Genomic DNA, 23,014 nt, shown 5'->3' with positions numbered 1-23,014 from the left:
CATCCCTTCCATTAGGTCTTTATCCACATGCCTGCTAACCAGTGGGATCATCTCAACCGCCCTCCTCCCCAGGCCCTTCCACGTGTGTCCTCCTTCCACTCATGACTGTCCCTGGAGCTGCTATCCCCGCCAAAACAGCACCGGCTCCTCGTCTGCCCTCCACCTGCCTCCCTGGTTGGAGCACCAGCTCCACGTGGGCAGACATTTTTGACTCTCTTGCCCACTGTCACAGCCCAGTCCCTGTAACAGTGCTTGGCATACCCACTCTGAAGTATTTATTGCATGTCCTCTGCACACCAGGCACTAGTCTAGGCACTGGATGTTTTTGCAAAAGTTTTGCCCAGCAACTGAGGAAATGACTCTGCTTTAAGGTGCTAAGTAAATTCTATAAGCTGAAGGAAACTGGTTCTCCTGATTCCTCGGAGAGATTGAAGGAGATGAGCCAACACTTTCCTCTCTCCCTCTACCTCGCCGCCCCCTTGAGTCTGTACATTCTACTTTCCCAACAGACACAGGAAAGGGGGATCATTCCAGAGCAAAGGCAGAACCGTTTATGATTTAGGAACATGGGTGTTTGCTCCACTGGGGCCAACCATCCCCACTTTTGACGAGCTCCTGAGGAGGAAAAGCATCTGATGTGTGGTCACCTCCCCTGTTGTTACAGAGCCATGGGGCGGGGAGAGCTGCAGACAAGGCAGCCACATGCAGGCAGAGGGCCATTCCAAAGGCTTTCCGGAGAGATCGGGGGAGCTGCTGCCCCAGCCACGGGGAGAGGGACGGAGCCTGCAGCCAGCAGCCCAGCTGGAAAGTCTACGTAAGAGACCTGGAGGAAGTGGGGCCTCCATCCCTCTCCGCCGGCCTGTAACCCTGTGTATCTCACCCACTCCCCACCCCAGAGATTTGCCAGCCCCAGAGGCTCTCCGCATCTTTATCATTTGAAAGCTCACTGGCTTCTCCCCACAAGTCAGAACTTATTTTCTTTCATCCCTTTTGAAAAGCCTTTTGTGAGATTGAGAGTTGACCCAAAAGTAACCTCTCTATTCCTGTCTGGAGGGAAAATATTTCCAGATCAGAGCGATCGGTCTGCAGTGCCAAGACTGGGCATATATGAATACTTGATTATGCCTCCTAGACCCCGTGCCAGCCACAGTTTCTGAAACGGATCATGAGTAGAGCAAAGAAACTGAGAATCAAGGGGTTTATTATTTTCTCCATTAAGTATTTTGAAACCGAAGTTTCCACATTTTTAAGGGTTTGATGTCATAAAATTCCCATGTATGACTGCATTTCAAAAAATGGAGTCATTGTGTGTGTGTTGGAATGTGAGCGGTTCAGCATACAACTGAGAACCAGGAATTTGAGATGCACAGACAGAAAGAGCCACTGAGCATTTGCTGTCATGAGTTCATGTGATGGTAACGCTGTCCCAGAACCGTCTGGAAGTTAAATGTTTGTCTTCTGAAAAGACCCGGGACCTCCAAGGGCCAGCTGTTGTCACCACGAGTGCAGCGTAAGCACGTTTCTATTTAAAACTTTCGCACCTGGTACTGGACTATTTCTTGTTTTCCAAAGGGTACCCTCTCTCCCTCGGATTTTTTTCCACCTTCCCGTTTCCGTGCTGGTTTGGTTTAACCCAACCTGCTGGGTTTCACCCAACCCAAAGGCAGAAAAAGAACGACATTTATAAAAGGAGCTGGGAAGTTGTGACCTTTCACCTTTGCTGCCAAAACCGGGCTCGGATGGAGACGGGGCAGCCCCGGCGACAGTGCTGGAGGGTGAGGGCTAGAGAGGGGCCGAAGAAGGGAAAAGTGCTCCCCTGTCCTCAAGTGACAGGGAAGGCAAAGGCGGGCACTCAGTGCGGTTACCTCCACAGCCTCTCTAGTAAGGCCCTCAGGTGCCCCCTGAGTCCCGGGCACCTAATCTAAATAAACTCCAGATCCGTCAGCATCAGTTGCCTGTCAGGGGCAGGGGACACTCAAGAGAAGAAGAAAAAGAATTCAGAAAGGGGATGAGTGGGGCCGGAAACCGGGGAACAGAGGAATTTTCAGCACAAGCGATCAAAGGCAGAGACTGAGAATGGCTGAGTGTCAGGACGCGAGCCCAGAGGTTTTACCAACATCTAAGTCCCAAATCTTCCCCGCCTCAGTTACGGAGTGAAGAGTGGTGAGGTTCAGATAGTCAAGGATGGAGAGTTTAAGGCTTTGGATTGTACTCCTAGATTTTCCCCAGTCGTGGATGTCTTCTCACTTCTGACCTTCAGAGGGTCCTCCTCCCCTGCCTCCTCCCTCCTCTACCCCCCCCCCCTCTCTTCCTCCTGGGCTCAGCCAGTCTCAGAGGGGCAGGAGCGGCTCGGAATGACACCGGCGGGGACAGAAGGGTTCTGGAGCTGGGCCTGAGGTAGTCAGCGCAGAACAAGGCAGCACTTGTGTATGGAAGCCCTTCAAGGCGGTTTCACAGATGCAGGGACCCTGGACAGAGAGGAACAGAGAAATTCCAGAGATTTTTCACGTGCAAGTGGATATTTCCTTTGAGAGTTCGTAGACTAAATAATACTCCTGTGTCTAAGGGACGGTGTATCCTGCTGACCTGGCAATGTTCTGTGCGCTCAGGGCCAGCACAGGGAGCCCACGGCGGCCTGGAGGGAGGTGGGAGCGGAGGAAGGTGAAGCTGCCTGAATGGATGTCTTTATGGAAAAACATTGGTGATGTTCTCCCTCGGCCGGACACGACGTCCATCTCAAATATGGAGGAAGAATTTGTTGGCAGACTTTGGGAATGAAATGGGTGGACTTCTAAAAATAAATACACCCGGGTCTCTTTATTAACCATTTTCAAATATATATATTTTAATAGACTTTATTTTTTACAGCAGCTTTAGATGCATAACGAATTGAATGGAAAGTACAGAGGTTTCTCGTATACCCCCTGCCCCCCGCTGCACGCACAGCCCCCTCACCGTGAATATCCCGCACCGGAGCGGTACCCGCAGCGAACCGACGTCGACACGTCGTTGTCACCCAAACCTCACATTAGGGTTCATTCTGTGTTTTGTATACTCTGCAGATTTTGACAAATGTATAATGACACATATCCATCCTGAGAGCGTCATGCAGAGCCGTTTCATCGGCCCAAAATCCTCTGTGCTCCTGTATTCGTTCCTCCCTCCCCCCAGTCCCTGGCAACCTCTGCTCTTTTGACTTCCTCCATAGCTTGGCCTTTTGAGAATGTCCTGTGGTTGGAATCACACAGAAGCAGCCTTTTCCAATTGGCCTCTTTCACTTAGTAACGCGTTGACGTTTCCTCCACACCTTTGCGTGTCTTGATGGCGCATTTCTTTTGGGGACTAAATAATATTTCACTGCTTGGATGTAGCCATTTTCATATATATTTAAGCAGCCAGATTTTTTAATAGGATACTATAATTTGTTAATAACTAGTATTAGAATAAACTCTAAGAGAAGATAAAGGCAATACTTGGCTTAAACACAACAACCTCTACATCAACCCTATTAATATGAAGCCCTTGTTATCCTTCTGGTTGTAATAAGTAAACTGAGGCACAGAGAGAACCTGTGGGGAGATTCATAAAAAGAACAGAAGAGTCTAGAATCCCAGCTGTTTGCTCCATCTCAGATTAGAGCACAATGTATGTTTGTAGTATTTTAAGTTTATAAATTTGGGGAGGGGATGAACTCTTACTCCCAGCTCCTGGGGTTGCCATGCAAAGGGAATTCCTTAAAGTGACACTCCTTGCCTCTCCCCCCCACCTTACTTCCTCCTTTCGCCCCTTCCTTTCCGATGGGAGGAGGAGCCACTTTCCCAGTTGGTCAGATGGGGAGGAACTGGGCATGCTCAGAGCATCTCCCATCTCCTCTCTGGGATGGCCTGGCTGTAGAGCACACACTGGTCAGCTGGTCAGCTCTCAGCTGGCCTGAGTAAATCAGCATGTCCAGTTCAGGAGGGCAACATCAAGCAAGCCCACTCGCCCACAGACCCAAGCCATGTCCTACAAACAGGTTCATAAAAATAATGACACTAGCGTCCCAGCCTCATTTTCTCTGACTCCTACACCTGATTGGTTATCCTGGTTTCAGTGGGGAGGACACCCCCTTCCAAACCTACAATGTCATCGAGTGGCTTTTGAAAGGCTCTCCTCACCTGATCAGCCAGATCCTTACTGGTGCCAAGCTGTCTCTACCATCATCACTGAGTCTGGTAACTCTGAAGCTATTTTAGGCTCAAGGAATATTTCATGAACTTACATTAAAAGCACTGAACTAGCCTAAGAGCATAGCCAGCCTACTTTTAGGCAATCACTTGATCCCTTAGAGAAATCCAACTGAAAAATTAATTTTAGACCAAAAATTCAACTACTTACAGTCTTGACAACAATTCTATTTAGAAAGGTCTACATAGAACCAATTGCAAACTAAAATTTCCATGAAAGAAGACAGATATGAAGGCTATATCCAATTTTTTTTGAAGGGGGAGGTAATTAGGCTTATTTATTTATTTGTGTATGTATGTATATATTTTAATGGAGGTGCTGGGAATTGAACCCAGGACCTCATGCATGCTAAGCATATGCTCTACCACTGAGCCTTCCCCTTTATATCCAAATTTTTGTCAGGAATTGCAGAGAACCTCCCTTTTCTGCATTAATGGTTTGATTCACATTTTCACGTCTTGAGTCTGTCCCAGTACATCCAGATCACTTTGTAACATCTGAGTTTTCTTGAGCCAGGGTTGAAATACCACCATGACTTATCAACATCGAGAGCAACAATAAAAAAAAAGTGTAATGTTTGAGATGTATCTGCTGGTGGAGGGACTCCACAAGCATCAGGACGAGCCCCTTGAGAATGGAATCTAATTTATCAAATGTAGTGTCTTATCCACACGGCATCATTCATGACAGCCCATCTGTATTTGGTAATTAGGAGGAGGAGGATGGTGATCATGGTGGGAAAGATTTTCCTGAGCACAGCCACCATCTCGGTTGCAGTGGGCTGCTCAACGCTGACTGTCACTGTGACTAACAAGTTATCATTCCCAGCCCCCCCTCCTCCCTCGCCCACCTCAGCTCAGGCTGGAAGAGCCAAATGCACCTGGCCCAGTCCTACCAAAGGACACAGGCATGGATGTCTTCAGGAAGCCTCTCTGGTAGAGGTTTTGCTTTTCTTCTATGAAACAGATAGAACTGGTGTTGCCCCTTCCCCTTCTTCCTGCCTTGACAGTGGGCATGATTCCTGGAGCTGCAGCAGCCATTTATGACCATGAGGTAACCAACCAACTCTGTGAAGCCGCTAGCAGCCTAGTGCACAAAAGCTACTCTAGCTTCCAACCTTCTCTGCCCTGGGTGTCACTAAGACCATTGGAAATGCCTGGAGCATCATTAGACCAAAGAAGACAAGCTGTACGATTAAAACTAACTGCTGGCCTACTATCCTCAGCTAATGTCAATGGAACAAGATGTTAAAAAGCAATTCTGTTTCAACTCTGGCAAAGGTCCTGAGGCAGAGAACAAACCAGTAGGTGCCAACTACTGTGTCCCAAGCAGGTACTAGACCACCACTGCATGGCCTGCAAAGAGCTGTGGCCACCCACAGGTTGGAGGTGGTAAGGCCGAGAGGGAGAGATTGGAAATTAGATGATTTCTTTAGAGAGAGTGGTTGGATGCTGTGGCCCCAATCATGGATGAGAGGAGGGGGTCCAGTAAGGGGGACTTCGAGGAGGCCATTCAGAGAGCTGACATACATACCCAGGGGCTTGGGGGACCAGACTACTGGTGTCTGTCACATATGCGGGAAATCTTAACAGCAAGAAGCCCTAAAGTCATTACAAGGGGAGGTGGCTGCACAATTAGGGACAGAGTCCCAGCCCCTGGTTTTCCTCCTGGACCAGATATGGACGATGAGAGAGAGCTGGCCCCGGAGGGCTGCTGGGAAAAGGGGGCCAATCCCACTAAAGCCCCAGCTGGGTGTATCTCCATCTCCCTCAAGGGAACAGCAGGCGAGCAAGCCCCCAGCTCATGAGGTGCCTCCAAGGAACCCCAAAGCCTCTCACAGGAGAAAAGTCAGCTCAGAATATTTGCCATGACTGACAGCATGGGCCCCCCTCGCCCACTTCACCCTGGAGGGGCCCAGGTACTGGGAGGGAGAAGAGCAGAAGACAACGTGGAGGAATCAAGTGTGAGGGTTAACATTACATGTCTCAGACACGGGGTGCCTGGAGATTTGACCAACCACTATTTCTGGGTGTGTCTGTGAAGGTGTTTCTGGACGAGATTAGCATCAGAGTTGGCCGACTGAAGCAGGTCGCCTCCTCGGCGGGGAGTGGGCCTCAGCCCATCCACTGAAGGCCTGAGTAGATCAGAAGGTGAAGTAAGAAAGAAAGCTTTCTCTCCCCCTGACTGTCCTCAAGCTGGGACGTCCAACCACTCCTGCCTCCGGACCTTCGCTCAGACAGGAGCCTGAGCCTTCAGCTCTCCAGGGTCTCCTCCGGCTTGCCCTCTGCAGGTCTTGGGCTGCTCCGCCTGCATCATGCTTAGAGGCCAGCTCCTTAGAGCACATATATAGCTCTGTCTCCTATCAATTCTCTAGAGACCCCGGCCCAAACCATAGAGGGGGCTTTGAGAAGTGACCCTCCACCACTTCCCACTGCAGGCTTGTGGCTGGACGCAGCCGAAGTTAGGTGGGAAGAAACTTACCTTCTATGAATTTTTGTAGACTTGAAGTGACTGAAGCCTTTTTACTATCCTACAGCTGCCAGAGGGCACTGGGGCTGCCAGAGATTGCACTGGGGGTGGTTGGGGGAGGCTGGAGAGAAACCAGCCCCCTAGGCATGTGGAACGGGCCCTGGAGAGTAAAGAAGAGAGTTTTACTGTTGCATAAACCCCGTCCATGCCACGCCCTGGTTTCAAAACATGGTGTGTGATGCCTGCAGTTGGTTTGTGTTCGTGGGAGGAACCGGAACAATCAATTCCCTTTCCCCTCCTTGGCCATCTGTGCAGGTTCTAAAGCACAGGACCATGTGGAATTCAGGTCCTTGGTTTATTCAGTGTAAAAAGTAGCTTCAAGGAGCATCGAATTACATGACCCTTTTGAAACATGCTTGAAAAGCAACTCCTTTCAAAGACATATCGTTTCCCATCCTGCAAGAATCCCGCTGGAATTGGGAGCATTGCCTCAGATTGAGTTCCAAGCTGTGTCTCAGCCGGTGAGAGACGCAGCAGACAGTACGTTGAAAACCACCAGACCAGGAGGAGCTGATATTTCTCTGTCTCTGCCCAATTCCCAGGAATACTTTGGGGGTTTCCAAGCCCACGTGGGAAGCCTTGTCAGCCTGTGCCTGGAGGTGCAGAAAGAGCAAGGTTGGGCAATTTCTGCGTCTTCACTCCCACTGCCCTCGTCTTGCTGGGTGTTCGCCCTGTCCAAGTTCTCCTGGCCCCCGTGCCAAGGCAGGCTAGGTCCAGCCGGGGATATTTATAGCGCTGGTACACAGCTGGGCAGCTAGTAGGAGCCACTGTTTTCTGATATGCGGAAAGGGAGCTATTTATACCGGGAGTGGGACGAAATTTAGTCCAAGGGATGGCTACAGTCATAGTTGGTGTTCCTTGTCCTCTGGGGAAAGTTCTCGGGATCCTCAGACAAAAATATCTCTCACCCTCACTGCCTAGACAGTTAAATTCAGCCGACGCTGGTTGAATGCCAGGTGCCTGGTGGGCGCTGAGATGAGTAAGACCGGCCCCTCTTCTTGTTACAGTCCAGGAGCGAAGACTCTGTCAAAGCAAATCGTGATGATCTGGTCCATCTCTGCCCATGGAGAGCACCACGGGGCACCAAGGGAACCATGATGGAGGCTGCTGGGCCTGAGGGAATGGTGCCGGGGTGGGGAGAGGGGAAGGAGTGGTCAGGGAGGACCACAAGGCCAGTGATCGCTCACCTGGCTTGGAAGGATGGACAGGATGGACAGGAAAGGTCCAGGTGAGATTTCACCAAGGCAGCAGGAATAGAATTTGGGGTATACAAGCTTTGCAGCCTGGCCTGATGCCTTCTGGGAACATCCGGGAATCAGATGCAGCCTGAGGGCAGAGGGGCTTCCTGAGGGACTTCGGAGGAGAGCCTGAACAAGTAAGCTGGGGCTGGGCTAAAAAGGGTCATCTCCCAGGCCCAGGAATGTGCACTGACGCTGACTTTGCCTTCAGGCAGGAGGAGCTGGCAAAGCTGTCTAAGCAAGGAAGCAGTCGTGATTCCAGGGAGTGATGGGAACTGTGGAGCTGCGAGCAAGTTCCCCCTGTGTCTCTGTAGCATCATGCCAGGCACACAGTCGGTGCAGCAGAGATGCGAGTTGGCAGAGCAGACCCCCCACCTACCCATCCATGAGATGCGTCCAGGCAGACTTGTTGAGTGCTGGATGGTGGCTTCAGGCTCTGTCTTCCTCCAGCCCCTTAGGCAGGTCCAAGCCTCCCCAAGATTTCCTGTCATGTTTCTCCCGGCCACTGCTGGCCCCGCAGCCTGGCCCTGCCCTGCTTCCCTCCCCGCCCCACCCTGACTCTTCCTATTGCTTTATCTCCACCTCGGCATCAACCCCGGCGGATGCGTGGCCTCATGCCTTCTCTTTGAAAATCAAGTAATAATAATAACAACAAAACTCTTGCTGAAGATTTGGAGGCTTGAAGCAAGTTTACAGATGCTGCCAACTTAAAAGGGAATGTTAGCCTCTGCATGTTCTGAAATATCCATGAGCCATTTCTGCCTTCACCCCCACTTTACTGCTTCTGCTTCCAAGCTTCTCCCTTCTCTCTCTCCCCAAATGCTTGTTCTCTGATTATGCAGAATAGTTTAAGGTATGTGGGGTCTGGTTTGGTTTTTTTGGTCTCTTCTGCGAACTCTGAGGGCTTCACCTTCCACCCCTTAGCGAGGTATTTTCCTAAACAAAGACCTTTTGTTCCCTAAGAAGAATGCTGGTCCCATAAGGTAAAAAAAGTCATTGTTCCCATCTCACAGCATTCTCAAGCAGCTGTGCGAGGCACTATATACCTGGAACCATCGGAGATGAGAAAAATACTGTCCTTGGGGCAAATGTTAGAAAAGGACAAAGATTCTTTGCTTGACCAAACTTTTTAAGACTTCTGAAACTTCTAGGCCCATCTTTACCCTTCCTTGTAAAATCTAGTTTTTGGCAAGAAGCCTGCTGAGTCAGTTCAGCAAGAACCACCCCCTTCCCCACCCAGCGCTCAATATCTGATCAGTTCCTCATCCCCCTCCAGCCCCCAGGGGATGTCTGCCCACCCTGGCCTGCCCTCAGCAAGAACCTTGTGAGGTCTGTTTAGCCAGAATCCCCTTGCCCCCAGTGTTTCCTCTTAGGAATTTTCCACCTACTGACCCCACCCCTGGTCCTTGACTCTAAACTCCCATCTGCCCAACCTGTATTTGGAGTTAGACCCAGTCTCTCCCCGACGGTAAGACCCCACCACAGTGGTCCCTGCACCCACTGCCATGGTCCCGCTGGAAAATCTGCCTTCCTGTCTGCAGCAAGTGTCACTAAATAACTTTTTCTTTAGCAGGAGAAAACCTTAACCTAGACTTGGTGTTGAATCACTTGCTCAGCAGGTGGCTACATTGTAGAAAGTGTAGAATGCAGAGGGGAAACCTGCCTGTGGGTGGGGCTGGGCACAGACCGGACAGGAAGAGGGCGCTCCCACCGACCCTGTCACGGAAAAACTAATGCTCCAGGGCAGCGATGGAGCTGATGGAGGTAAGAGAGGAGAGGCTCGCTGGGTAAGCTCCGAAGATGAGGAAGATTGGAGAAGGGGCAATGACAAAATGAGGAAGGTGGAACGAGAATCCATGTGAGGGAAGGAGAAAATGTAAGTTTTGAATGTACAAAGTAGGAGGAGACGGAGGCCGAGACGCACTCACCCAGGCTGAGATGGTTTTCTGAGCTGTGAACAAGAGCCCGGCAGAGGCAAGGCCAAGAGGATACTCTGGACCAGCGGGTGTGGGCCGTGCTCAGCAGAGAGCGTTTCCAGCGGCAGTGGCCTGGTCCTCAGCCCCCCGTGGGTGTCAAATTCTTGGTGTGCTTCGTCTTTCTAGAGGGATTGGGAACTTGCTGAAAGCTCTAGTGTGTCCCTGACCCTCCAGTGTTTGACTCCAACTCTTGGTTTCTCCTTGGAATGCTTCAAAGGTTTTCAGCACAAATCTAGACTTTTTCCCCCCTCACTTGTGTATTTCTGTCCTGTATCCATTTGGCTCCATCAGGGGTTGGTGGAGGAAGCTGGGAAACACGCAGGCGGGATGCCACTGGCTCACCCACTCTGAGCAGCTCCCCATCCACCGCTATTTACAGTGATGAGGCCAGTTTGGTGATGCCATCTCATGAGCACTAGGACAAGCACATGGAGACATGCAAAAGGCTACAATGCAAGGCTTTGTGAAAAAGCAACGTCGGTAGAGGGAGGGTTAATAGTCAAGTGGTAGAGTGTGTGCTTAGCAGGCACGAGGTCCTGGGAGGTCCTGGGTTCAATCCCCTGTAGCTCCATTATAAATAAATAGACCAATAAATAAATAAATAAATAAACAAACAAACAAACCGACCTCATTATCCCCTTCTCCCCCTCCAAAAAAAATTGGTTATTTGATCAAAGACCCCTTTTCAGGTCAGCTGAGTTTTCTCATAAAATCATCAAGGTACCCAATGTGACCTGGGATGCCTGTGAGTAGTTTGCAAAGTGGTGATTGTGAGAATCTGGAAGGCACGCCCACCCCCTTTCTGAAATCTGGAGGCAACATCTGGGGAGCAATATAGGCGTGTGGCGCCCTCTGGCGAGAGCGGATCAAAATGTCTCTTCCAAGCGCCCAGAGTGGGCTTTTCTTGGCGATGGACATCTCCAGTCACCCGACATCCCACCTTTGTGCAAAACGCAAGATTTCTAGCTTTGCACGTGGCCTTTTGGGGCCTGCATCCTCGGGCAGCATGGAGTTAATGTGGCTCAATCTTGGAGGACTTACTTGCGATTTTGGCCAAGTGGGGAGGCAGGTGTTTATCCCAGGGTTGATGCACAGACCATCAAAGGGCTGAGGTCAGGGAAAGCCAGACAGCCAAGGGGTCCAGGCCTCGTGGTCCCAGAGGCTGCCCCAGGTCTCAGGGAAGGAAGCCACGACCAGGTAGCCAGGGTTGTCCTCCAGGCTAAAGAGAGACCAGGCTAGACACCAAGAAGCCTCTAAGTTGAACCAAGCATCTCTGTCCCTCTGGGAGAAATATCAGGTATGATTCTAGAAAGTCCCTGCAAAGGGTAAAAACAAGCACCCCACGCTGGTAAGAGGGCTTGGTCTCGGAACCGCCCAGCACCAGGACTCGTCTTCTGGGTCACGTGGGAAAGTTTGTGAAAGGCCAAAGAAGATGGATTCTGTGCTTTCCAGTCCTCAACCTTAAGCCTAGAGGAAGTTACAGGGAGTGAGCTCTGGACGGAGCCCCAGCGCTGCAAGAATCTCTCCAGGCTCAGATTTACATGCCTGACGTTTCCAGGTTCCAGGCCAAGATTCCTTCCAGGGGCGGATGAGTTGATTCCGGTAAATAACATATGCGGCTGCGCAGCCTTGATAAGGCGCTCTGAGTGTGCTCCCCGAGTCGCTGAGGATCCAGCAGGTGTTTCTCTCTCCGCCATATGTGTTACTCAGGAGCTGAGTTCCTTCCAAGCACTCTGACATTTCTTGGAGGGATTAACCACAGACTCTGTTGGAATCAGGCGAGAGGGATTTCAAGGCACCCAGACACCTGGAGGAGGCCGGTGCCTGTCTCCTGCAGAGGGTTTGAAAGTCCTTGAAGCTGGGCTCTCAGAAGGCCCAGTAGGGATCCTGAGAAGGAAACTCAGAGGATGCCTTCACGATATCAGCCAACCCACGAGAGAAGATCTGCAGGTTGCATAAACTCTCTGGCCTTAACTTGTCAAATTTTAGATAGATTCCGCGTGTATGTGTCGAAGTGCAAAGACACCAATGACCAAACTTGAAAACACCCTTGTATTTTCAGAGTGGACCAGGGAAGGAGGAGCTTTCTTAGCTTCAGAGTCTTGGTGGCAGTGAGGAGGAGTCTGCCCTGCAAGGAGGGATGTGGGCCTGGGGGAGAGAGTCCTCGCTGAAGGTTCTGCGCCAGGCCCCCTTCCTCTCTCTGATGGGTCCACATCTTTGTAATGCCAGCAGCTCTCACCCCATTCACTTTGTTCTTATTCTTACTTTTGTGGCATTTACATTTTATATTGAGATAGAATTTACACACAATACAGTTCACCCTTTTAAATTTGCACAATGCAGTGGGTATAGGTCAGTGGTAGAATGCATGCTTAGCATGCATGAAGTTCTGGTTCAATGCCCGGTACCTCCATTTAAAAAAAAAAAGTGGCTTTTAGTATATCCACAGGGTTGTGTCACCATTACTACAATCCATTTCAAAACATTTTTATCACCCCAAAAAGAAACCTTGCAGTCTTTAGCCATCATCCCCTAATTTTCCCATCCCTCCCAGCCGTAGGCAGCCACCAATCTATTCTCTATTTATGAGTTTGCCTATTTTGAGCATCTCATAAATAACAGAATCATACAATATGCTGTCTTTTGTATCTCGCTCCTTTCACTTACTGCAATGTTTCAAGGTTCACCATGCAGTAGCGTATGTCATTGCTTCATTTTTATGTATGAATAATTTTCCATTGCATGGATAGACCACATTTCATTTATCCATTCACCAGTTGATAGCCATTTTGTTGTTTCCACTTTTTTGGCTGAGTGATGCTGCTTTGCACATTTGTGAACATGATTTCGTTTGCACACACGTTTTCACTTTCCTTGTGGGGGCCCCCAAGAGTGGAGTGGCTGTATTATATGGAAACTCCATGTTGAATCTTTCTGGGAACTGCCTTGATGGTTTCTACTCCTATCAATGTTCAGGTGTCTAAGAATTGGTCAGTCACATTTAGCAAAACAATAACAGTATCACTGGACCTTTCCAGAAAGATTCTAAACAAGTACAAGGGTTCAAGTTCAATGTTAGCTGAGAAAGTTGGCTAACTGGCTGCTTTGGTTAGACGAAATTAATAATAATCATTTCTTAATGTCATTTTAACTTTTACTGAGAGGTCTTCTAATTCAAATTAGCACATTATAATTACATCTTAGAAAGAAGGGAGCCGAGGAGCGTTGGAATTTCCTTGGTGGTCAGGCTGCACCATCTTCAAGGATCACTTCTCCATCCACAGACACAAATCAAGCACTTGTTTCAGGTCAGGCCCGGATGCTCTGGATCCACAGGTGAGCAGAAGAGACAGCGTCTTCCCCTTCATGGGCTACGTTCTAGTATAGGAATGCATCGGAAAAACCAAGCAAAACTATTGCTTTGCAGGTAACAGAAGGGCTGTGAGAAAATTAGAGGTGTAGGGGGGTGGGGGCTGCTTCAGACAGGATGGTCAGGGAATCCCCCTGAGGAGCTATGTTAGTTTTGCTGCCATAACAAGTCACCACAAACTCAGCAGTTTAAAAACAACACCCATTTATTAGTCTCAGTTCCTGTAAGCTCACCAGGGTTCTATGCTCAGGGTCTCACTTGGCCAAAATCGAGGTGTTGTCTGGGCTGGGGTCTTACCTGGAAGCTCTCAGAAAGAATCCTCTTCCAACTTCATCCCAGTTGTTCACAGAATCCAGTTTCTTGCAGCTGTAGGACTGTCTTAGTCTGCTCGAGCTGCTGTCACAGAATACCACAGACCAGGCACCATTTATTACTCAGGGTTCTGGAAACTGGGAAGTTCAAGATCAAGTTGTCAGCTGATTCAGTGTCGGTGAGAGGCCGCTTCCTGGTTCTTAGACAGCTGTCTTCTCGCTGTGTCCTCACGTGGCTGAAACAGCAAGGGAGCTCTCCAGGGTCTTTTTTATAAGGACACTAACCCCATTCATGAGGACTCCACCTTCCCAACCTAATCACATCCCAAGGACTTCACCCCAAACGGCACCACACTGGGAACTGGGTTTCAACATCTGAATTTGGAGGGGATGCAAACGTGTAGCCTATAGCAAGGACTGAGGTCACCCCTTTTCTGGCTGGTGTCAGCAAGGGCTTACCCTCAGCAACTTGGGGTCACCCACATTCCTTCCTGTGTGGCCCTTCCATCTTCAAAGCAACCGCAGTGTCTGATTTTTCTCACATCTTGTGTCCCTCGACTTCTCCTTCTGCCACCAGCTGGAGAAAACTGTCTGCTTTTCAGGGCTCGTGACTTCCCATCTTAAGGCCAACTTTGTCATACTGCATCACCTAGCCGCAGGAGTGATCAGAGGTCTCTTCGTGTTCACAGTTTCCAGGGATTAGGACATAGAAGGGGGAAAGGCATTTTTAGAATTCCATCAAGCACAGAGATGACACAGAGACCTGGAGCAGGAGGAGGAGGTGAGGATGCGGCATGCTGGGGGCCACATCCTCCCTGGGGGAGGAAGAAACTGGATCTGTGTGAGGGACAGAAAGGCCGGTGTGAGCTTCAGGAAAGCAAGTGATGTGGAGTATGGCCTGAGAGGAGGCGAGCGAGGGGGAAGCCCCTCTCAACCATCAGGGTCCTCGTGGACAGCCACGGACAGGATGGAGCTGGAGGTACACCAGGCCCAGGACACTTGGAGAGACTGCCGTTTAGAACTAAACCACTGAGACTGCTTCATTAAAAATAGCTTAATTAAGACATAATGTCTAGTTGACATGCAATAAACAGCATGTATTTTTTTTTTTATTGAGGCATAGTTGATTTACAATGATGTGTTGGTTTCAAGTGTACAGCAAAGTGATTCAACTATACATATACATATATATATTATTATTTTTAAAAATAATTTCCTTTATTATTATTTTTTTATGTTTGTTTAATGGAGGTACTGGGAATTGAACCAGGAACCTCACGCATGCTAAGCATATGCTTTATCACTGAGCTATACCCTCCCCCTACATTCTTTTTCAGATTCTTTTCCATTGTAAGTTATTACAAGATACTGACTATAGTTCTGTGTGCTATACAGTAGGTCCTTGTTGATCTATTTTATATGTTGTAGTGTGTGTGTTAATCCCAAACTCCTCATTTATCCCTGCCCCCACCCTTTTCCCCTTTGGTAATCATAGTTTATTTTCTGTGTCAAGCAGCCTGTGTTTAAAGGGTACAACTTGATGACCTCTGGATATATGTACACATCCATGGAAGCATCTCCACAATCGAGCTAAGGAACGTATCATCACGCCGAGAAGTTCCCTCAGGCCCCTTGTCACCACTTCCTTCCTCCCCTTCTGCTCCCCCACCCTCAGGCAGCCACCGATCTGTCACTCTAGATCGGTGTGCATTTTCTAGAGTTTTCCATAAATGCAATCATACAGTATTGTTATGGGATGGTTTGTGCCTTCCTCCCCAAATTCATGTGTTGAAGCCCTAACCCCCAGGACCTCAGGATGCGACTGCATTTGGAGATGGGGTCTTTAAGAGGTAATTAAGTTCAAATGCGATCATTAGGGAGACCTAACTCAATATGCCTGGGGTCCCTACCAGAAGAAGTGATTAAGACAGACACTCCGAGGGATGAGCATGTGAAGACACCAGAGAGAGATCCATCTACAAGCCAAGGGGAGAAGCCAGACCTGCCAATGCTTCGATCTCAGGCTTCCAGCCTCCAGAAATGCGAGGAAGTAAATACCTGTTTTTTGAGCCACGCAACCCGTGGCACTTGGTTACGGCGGCAGCGCAAGCAAGCTGATACAAGTGCTGGGGGAGGGGTGCGTCTTCTTTCATTCAGGATAATTATTTTGAAATTTGTCTATGTTTTTTCCTGTATCGCTAGCTCACTTCTTTCTATTGTTGAGAACTGTTTCATTGTGTGGATTTATTTACCCTCTCGCCTGTTGATGGACATTCAGGTCGTTTCCAGTTTTTACTTGTTATAAGTAATGCTGCTGTGAACATTTGTCTTTGTGTGGACATGTATTTCCTTTTCTTTTGAATATTCTTAAGAATAGAATGGCTGGGTCATATGGTCATATGGTATACTTTAACTTTTTAAAAAACTGCCAAACTCTCTTCCAAGGTGGTTGTACTATTTTTCATTCCCACCAGAAATAGATAAGACTTCCGGTGGCTCCACATCGTCACCATCACTTGACATGGTCAGTCTTGTTCATTTTAGCTATTCTAATAGGTGTGTAGCGACATCTCATTATGGCTTTAATTTGCATTTCCCTAATGAGTAATAATTTTGGGATTTTCTCATATGCTGTTGGCCATCCAATAAGAAAAATATAAGCTTATTAAACAAAATAAGCATTTATTTGTTCAAATATTTCACCCATTTTTAAATGGGTTATTTTCTTATTAACTTTTGAAAGTTCTTTATGTATTCTGAATACAAGTCCTTTATCTGACATGTGATCTGTAAGTATCTTCTAGCAGTCTGTGGCTTAGCTATAGTCTCTTAAGACTGTCTTTCAAAAAAATAGAACTTTTACATTTGGATAAGTTCGGTTTATCAATTTGTTCTTTTATGGATTGTGCTTTTGGTGCCATATCTAAGAAATCTTTGCCTAACCCAAGTTACAAGGTTTTCTCCTGTGTTTTCTTCTGTAGTCTTATAGTTTTAAGTTTTACATTTAAGTCTGTTTTAATTTAATATTTTTGTATGATGCAATATATGGATCAAGTTTTTTTTGCATATGGATATTCAGGTGTTCCAGAACATTTGTTGAAATGACTGTCCTTTTCTCATCGAATTGCCTTTTAACCTTTGTTCAAAATCTATTGTCTGTATTTGTTTGGTCTATTTCTGGGCTCTCTTTTCTGTTTCACTAACCTATTTGTCTTTAAATAGACCTGTTTATTTCTAGAGGACTGTTGATTTTTTTTTTAATGGTGTATAGTCAGTTTACAGTGTTGTGTCAGTTGCTGGTATACAGCCTAATAGTTCAGTCATACATATACATACACATATTCCTTTTCATATTCTTTTTCATTATGGGTTACTACAAGATATTGAATATAGTTCCCTGTGCTGGACAGTATAAACTTGTTGTTTATCTTGATCTATTTGTCTTTATGCTAGTACCACACCGTCTTGCTTACTGTAGCTTTACAAGTCTTAAAATCAGGTGGTGTGAGACTTCCTCCTTTGCCTTTCCTTTTCAAAGTTGTTTTGCTATCCTATGCCCAGTGCGTTTCCATTTGAATTCTAGAGTCATTTTGTTAATTTCTGACCCCAAAAGCCTGGCTGGAATTTTGACTGGGATTGCATAAAATCTATAGATCAACCTGAAGAGAAATGACAACTTAACAGTGTATATTTTTAATTGAGATATAATTCACATACCAAAAAGTTCTCCATTTTAAATTATACTATTCAGTGGTTCCTAGTACTTACAACATTGTGCAACCATCACCACCATCAAATTCCAGAACACTTTCATCACCCCAAAGGAAGGCCTGTACACACTCGCAGTTACTTCCCATCATGCCTTCCCCAACCCCTGGCAACCACTGATCTATTTTCTGTCTCTATGGATTTGCCTGTTCTGGACAGTTCATATTAATGGAATCATACAACATGTGATCTTTGGTGTCTGGCTTCTTTCACTCAGCATACTGTTTTAAGGTTCGTCCAGGTTATAGCAGACATCTTAACAATGGGGACGCTACAACATCTAAATAAGCAGAGAGAAAGGCAAGCCTGGGACAGTTCGTAGAAACCACTTTTTAGAATTAACTCCCTGGCATCATCTTTTGTAATATGCTTACTCTTCCCCAAAGTAAACCATGTGGTTAATTTCCAGCTAACCGAGGGGGTGGCTGGCTGGGGTTTGCAAAATCATTGAACTGTAGAGCTGACCGGAAACTTAGAACTTGTGCAGTGAAGAGGTTGCAAACCGGTTGCCCAGAGGCCAACTTGGCAACCAGATGTGTTTGTGAGGCCTCTACAGGATGTCCTTAATAGGTGAGCCAATGTTTCAGAATTTGGGGATTTTCACAAAAAATTCTTTAAAAAACTCAGAGGTCTGGCAGCCCAGGGCCCACTTTTCACCTGACTGCGGTGAGGGGAGGAGCCTCTCCTCCAGACCTCCTTGGTCACCACCAGCCCACAGACCCCCCTGTGTCCCCACACCTGCCCCTTTCACTGTCAGCTTACCTGCCCGGCCTGTACACTGTCAAATTTGCTCCTTCCCCTAAGAGTCAAATCTATTCATTTTATAGATAAACCCTGGGGAGGTTACCTGATTTTCCTGGGGGCAAACCATGAGTGCTGATTTTGAATCCTGCACTTTTGCCTACTCTGTAGACATCCCCTCCACTAGGGTGACCAACTCGTCCTGGTTTTAGAACATAGAGTCCTGTAGCCTGGAACCCTCTTGGTCCTAGACAAACCAGGGTGGTTGCTCACTCTACCTCTCACTTCCTGTCTTTCTACCCTACCAAAAAACATAACGTAACAGCGTAACATAATAAAGTAGAGCTGTTGACCTAAGATTTCATCTTTCCTTGGGCCTGCTTGCTGGGCCAGACAGGTAATCGTCAACACCACCATCCCTGGCTTCTTCCCGGTCCAAGCCATGTGTGGTGCCATCCTTACGGCAGTGACCTGATGGGACATGCTGGGCTCCCTGGGGCTCAGGGGCTGGCACTGGGCCTGGTGATGGAGGACGCCTGGAACTGAAGGGGCCTCGGTCCCAGCTGCCGGCAGCGTGCTAACCTTTGCTGCCAGATGGCAGAGTGCGGCCCTGTCTGTGATTAGGTGGCTGACTGCGCTCGGAACCCAGCAAGCCAACGATGAAAGCTCTGCGGAGAACATTGTTACACGACTTTTCATAGTTTCCCAAGTAAATATTACACTCACTGCTGCTTGAATTACTAATGCCTTGGAAGTGGAGGCTGAAATCTGTTCCCAAACAGACTCCTCTTTTTTTTTTTTTTCCTCTGTCACCTAGGCACTCAGCATTGTTGTCGAAATGTTTTCCTGGGCTCACCCATCCTCCCAGCCCAGTACATTCCCGCGGAGAGAACTTGGCACCCGCTACCCCCGGATCGCTCAGCAGCCTCACTTCCCAGCTCCTCTGCTCCAGCTCCGCATCCAGCAGGCAGCTTGCCGCGGGCAGGTGACCCCACCGTCCTGTGGCATCTCTGCAAAGAGGGAGCGATGGAGAGGCAGCTGCAGCTGCTCTCCAAAGAGACTCGGCTCCGAATTGGCAACTTCAGGAAGAAGGAAAGAACCCTGCCGGACCCGTGACCCCCAGGCCCCGCTCTGGGGCACTTAACTCCATCCTTGGGCCGCCTGGGGACAGCTGGGGAAGTAGCCTAGACCCAAAAGGCTCTTGGGTCTCCACTGTCTTTATTACTGCTTATGAAAGCTAGTAAACAGATGGTTTGGTTTAGAGAAAATACGTAGCCAGGGTTATTAAAAAGAAAAAAAGAAGCAGAAGAATGAGGAGAGGAAAGGGGAAAGCAGGAAGGCTTGTACACAGCAGGGCCGGTGACAGCTCGTAAATCCCAACACCGCTGGTTCTGCGTGTGTCTCTGGCTGGGGTTTTGCGATCCTCGCTGAGCCCATCTGTCCCAAAAGAAGCCCAGATAAAATCAGTCTCACGTAGGAAACGCACTCCGCCCTCCTCACTGTCCCCCTTCCTACATGTGATCCCACATACACCCATGACACTCTGGTCAGATGGGTCTGGTGACACTTAGGGCCAGAAGAGGTGTATGTGGGCTGTCCTCTGGAGAGGCTGGTCACACAGTAGATGGCCACGGAGGAGCTGTCCCTCCTGCAAGTGAGGGGAGGATGAGCAACCTCGGGGGTCTCCCTGAGTAAGAGGAGCCGAGACCACGGATCTCCTGCAGGGAGAGAGAGGACACTGGGGGTGGAGGGCTTGGTCACAGACCTGGTGGTGACCTCAACAGGGATAAAGCTGCCAGCCCACTTGGATCCTGAGAGCGTTCCCTCAAGAAAAAGCCCAGGACGAGTGGGCTCAGGATTGAACCACAGGATGGAGACTCTTAAGCAAGGAGTGGGCAGAGATGCCTCCTGCCCTCTCTAGGTACCTCCTTCCCACTCTCAGCACCTCTCAGAGGGTGACGCTGGGCTGCTGGGATTCAGTGGGTGGAGGCAAAGGGAGGAGAGAAGTGTGTGGCCCCATCCTCTTCTCAGCAGTATAATATTCCAACCCAGCTCCGGGGGGAACCTGTCCCACACCCAAGAGAGAGAGGTCACGAGAGGCCAAAAAAGTTGAGGTGTAATTCCTAAGGATCTATGAGAAACTGAAAAGAGCAAAGCTTCTGTGCTCAGGGTCTTGTACAAGGACCCTAAAATGGGTGGGCAGAGGCTTCTGACTCTTTTACTTCAGCTAAAGCAACATATACAGAAATAGGAAGGAGACAGGCCCTGCACAGAGCTGGGAAGGGGGCCACAGGCAGATGCCAACTGCAGAGGCCGGTCAAGGTCAGCTCAGGGCAGGGCAGAGGGTAGTCTAAGGCGGGGCTGCTCCAAGTGTGGCCCACAGACCTGCTGGTCAGCTAACAGCTTGTCACAAAGCCCACAGGGTACGTGTAGAGATCAAGAGTGAGCCCTGAGAAACCTCTGTACGCCTTTTGCCTCTCGTTAGGTGTGTCTTATTATATTTTGTGAGATGTAACTTAATGACCATTGAATCTAGTAATAAAAAAAAGAAATGGGCGCCTGTATTTTGTGAGGCTTTCGTTCCTTCCATTTCATGTTCCCACGTACGTCACGGTTGTTGTATTTCACAAAGGCAGCAGTCTGGGCTAGAAGTGTTGAAAATACAGAGGGCCTGACCAGGCGGCCAGGAGCCCAGGCTCTCCCCATCTCCGGGACGACCAGCCACTAGAACCCCTGCCCCGCCCCGACCAGGCATAAAAACGGGGGTGATCAGAGCCAGCCCTGCAGTGGAGAGGCCCACTGACCAGCAAAGGGGATGTGGGTGCACCCGGCATCCTGCCAGAAGTGAGGCTTCTGGGGACCGGGGTTCTGGGGACCCCACTGGTCGGGCTTATTATGCTTCTGCGTCCCACCCCCTTTCTCCATCCCTGCACGTCAGGTAGAAACCTGAGATACGCAGAGGAAAAAGATGCTGGGGCTTTTTTATAAAATCAAGACCACCGCCCGCCCCATTCTATCTGTGCTCTCCAGTCCCTGTCCTGACACCTGCATGGCCCATGGGACAGGGAAGGTGCCCTCTCCTCCTCCCAGGAGCTGGCAGTGGAAAAGGACCCCTGGACCCTCCCAGTGCCTAAAACTGCTGTTGGCTTCAACCCAAGATGGAACATAGCAGACGATTCCATTTATGTAAAGTACAGAAACAGGCAAAACCGAGCTAGGCTGTGAGCAGCCGGGGTAATGGTCACCCTGGGACTCAGTGATGAGGATGGGGGGCAAGGGGGCCTTTGGGGCACTGCTCATGTGCTGTTTGTTGATCGGAGTGCTGGTGAAAGGGTGAGTTCAGTTTGTGAAAAAAAATGATACCCTTGGAATATGTGGTTTCCCCGTGTATATTAAGCTTCAACAAAACGTTTGAAAAACCTGTCATCTCCAACCATAACAGCCAAAACAAAGCAAACTATTGGGGTAGAAGTCTTGCTCGATTCTGTTCCTCTTGTGTGACAAGCGCTCAGTCGCAGGACCACAGAAAACTACCACTTCCCTGTAAGAGAAGCTGGGATCTGTTTTTGGGTCACTGTTTTCCCAGGTGGTTGGGGGGTGGGGGGTGATTGACTCATTTTCCTTGCTCCCCTCCTGCCCTTGTCCCCACCACGTGGGGCTGGACGGGGGCCAAGGGCTGGGAGAGTTGGGCTGTTGCCTTGGTAATGCTTAAATATTGGCTTCAAGTCATGATGGTAAAATAAATAAGCAAGCGCCTTGGGGAGCTCGAAGTGGCCCTGTCCGTTGTCCCAGATGCCCGCTCAGAGCCCCGGCAAGGACATGGCTCGCCCACAGGGAAGCCTGGAGCTCTCTCCTGGGGAGACGGAGGACAGGTTAGGGGCTGCGTGTGCCCGGATACGCCAGAGCCCGTTCTCCATGCTAGATGCCATCTCCACCGACTCTCCTAAAATTCTTGCTCACTGCCATCTGGCAACCACAGAGGCCCAGGACCCAGATCCAGAGCCTCGGGAAAACTTTACCTCTGATGGTGGGGTGGGCACAGAGGGAGTCCGCAGTGAGCGCACTGCTGAAGGGAGGCATACTCACTTTCAGAAGGTGAGGGCCAAGACAGTAAGAGTCGTTTCTAGACCTCAGGAGCCACAATGCATGACTCGGGGGCACATCCGGGACCCGGGCGCAGGGGTGTGGAGATTTGCAGCGATGGCCGAGAAGACGAGGACCCTGGTCCAGAAAGTAGAAAAGAACTTTGCCCAAGATGAGCTCTCAGTTTCAATCCTAGCTCTGTTGCCAAGAAGGTCTCTGACTTGGAGATGCATAGTAGGTCCTTAGCAACTCTGGGCCTCAGTTTCCCCATCTGAAAGCCATTATTTTTATAGATGGAGGCAGGAGAGAAAGGGACTCCAGCCCTGGGAACGAAGCCCTTCGAAGCTTATCCCGTCACACTCTCCCATGCAGCTGTGGCAGATGTGCGGTGTGTATTCCAGGATTTACGATGAGGCTGCCCTCAGGGAAGTGGAAACTGTTTGCCTCGCCCATTCCAAAGCATCCAAATAATAAACCTCCACTGACGTCTTGGCTTAGACGGTTTGCTCAGTTTGCTCGTCCTGCTGTGTGTGCAAGGGAGGGGAGAGCACACACGCTTGGGCAGGGGTGGGGTGGGGACAGCTCCCTCTGGGCAACACTGAAGCACTGGGCGGTGCTGGGAGGGGCCCTGAGTGTTCGACACCCACATTAGCTCACCGCTGTCCTGCCCTGGAAGTGTGATGTGTCAGCAGGCCCGCGTGCCATGATTCACAGCTCTGAGCATTCCGCATGCTGCCTGCCTGCTCCCTGCTCCCTCCAGGCTGTGTTGCC

General features: G+C 49.2%; 1 long non-coding RNA gene across 2 annotated transcripts; it reads right to left on the bottom strand.

Annotated features, from left to right (window-relative positions):
• Positions 1-3,085: 3,085 nt before the first annotated feature.
• Positions 3,086-22,799, bottom strand: LOC123617559 (uncharacterized). 2 transcript variants are annotated; one of them, XR_006725717.2, is made up of 4 exons: positions 22,247-22,796; positions 14,111-14,326; positions 13,638-13,887; positions 3,086-13,348 (listed from the first exon to the last, which is right to left on the bottom strand). It is a non-coding gene; the product is annotated as an uncharacterized LOC123617559 (long non-coding RNA). The 2 variants fall into 2 exon arrangements; XR_012511462.1 differs by having other exon boundaries at positions 8,547-13,348; positions 14,111-19,597; positions 22,247-22,799.
• Between the last annotated feature and the right edge of the window lie 215 nt (positions 22,800-23,014).

The sequence above is a fragment of the Camelus bactrianus genome, chromosome 13 (genome assembly GCF_048773025.1).
Source record: "Camelus bactrianus isolate YW-2024 breed Bactrian camel chromosome 13, ASM4877302v1, whole genome shotgun sequence".
Lineage (NCBI taxonomy): Eukaryota > Metazoa > Chordata > Mammalia > Artiodactyla > Camelidae > Camelus > Camelus bactrianus.
This window is presented reverse-complemented; position numbering and strand designations above follow the sequence as displayed.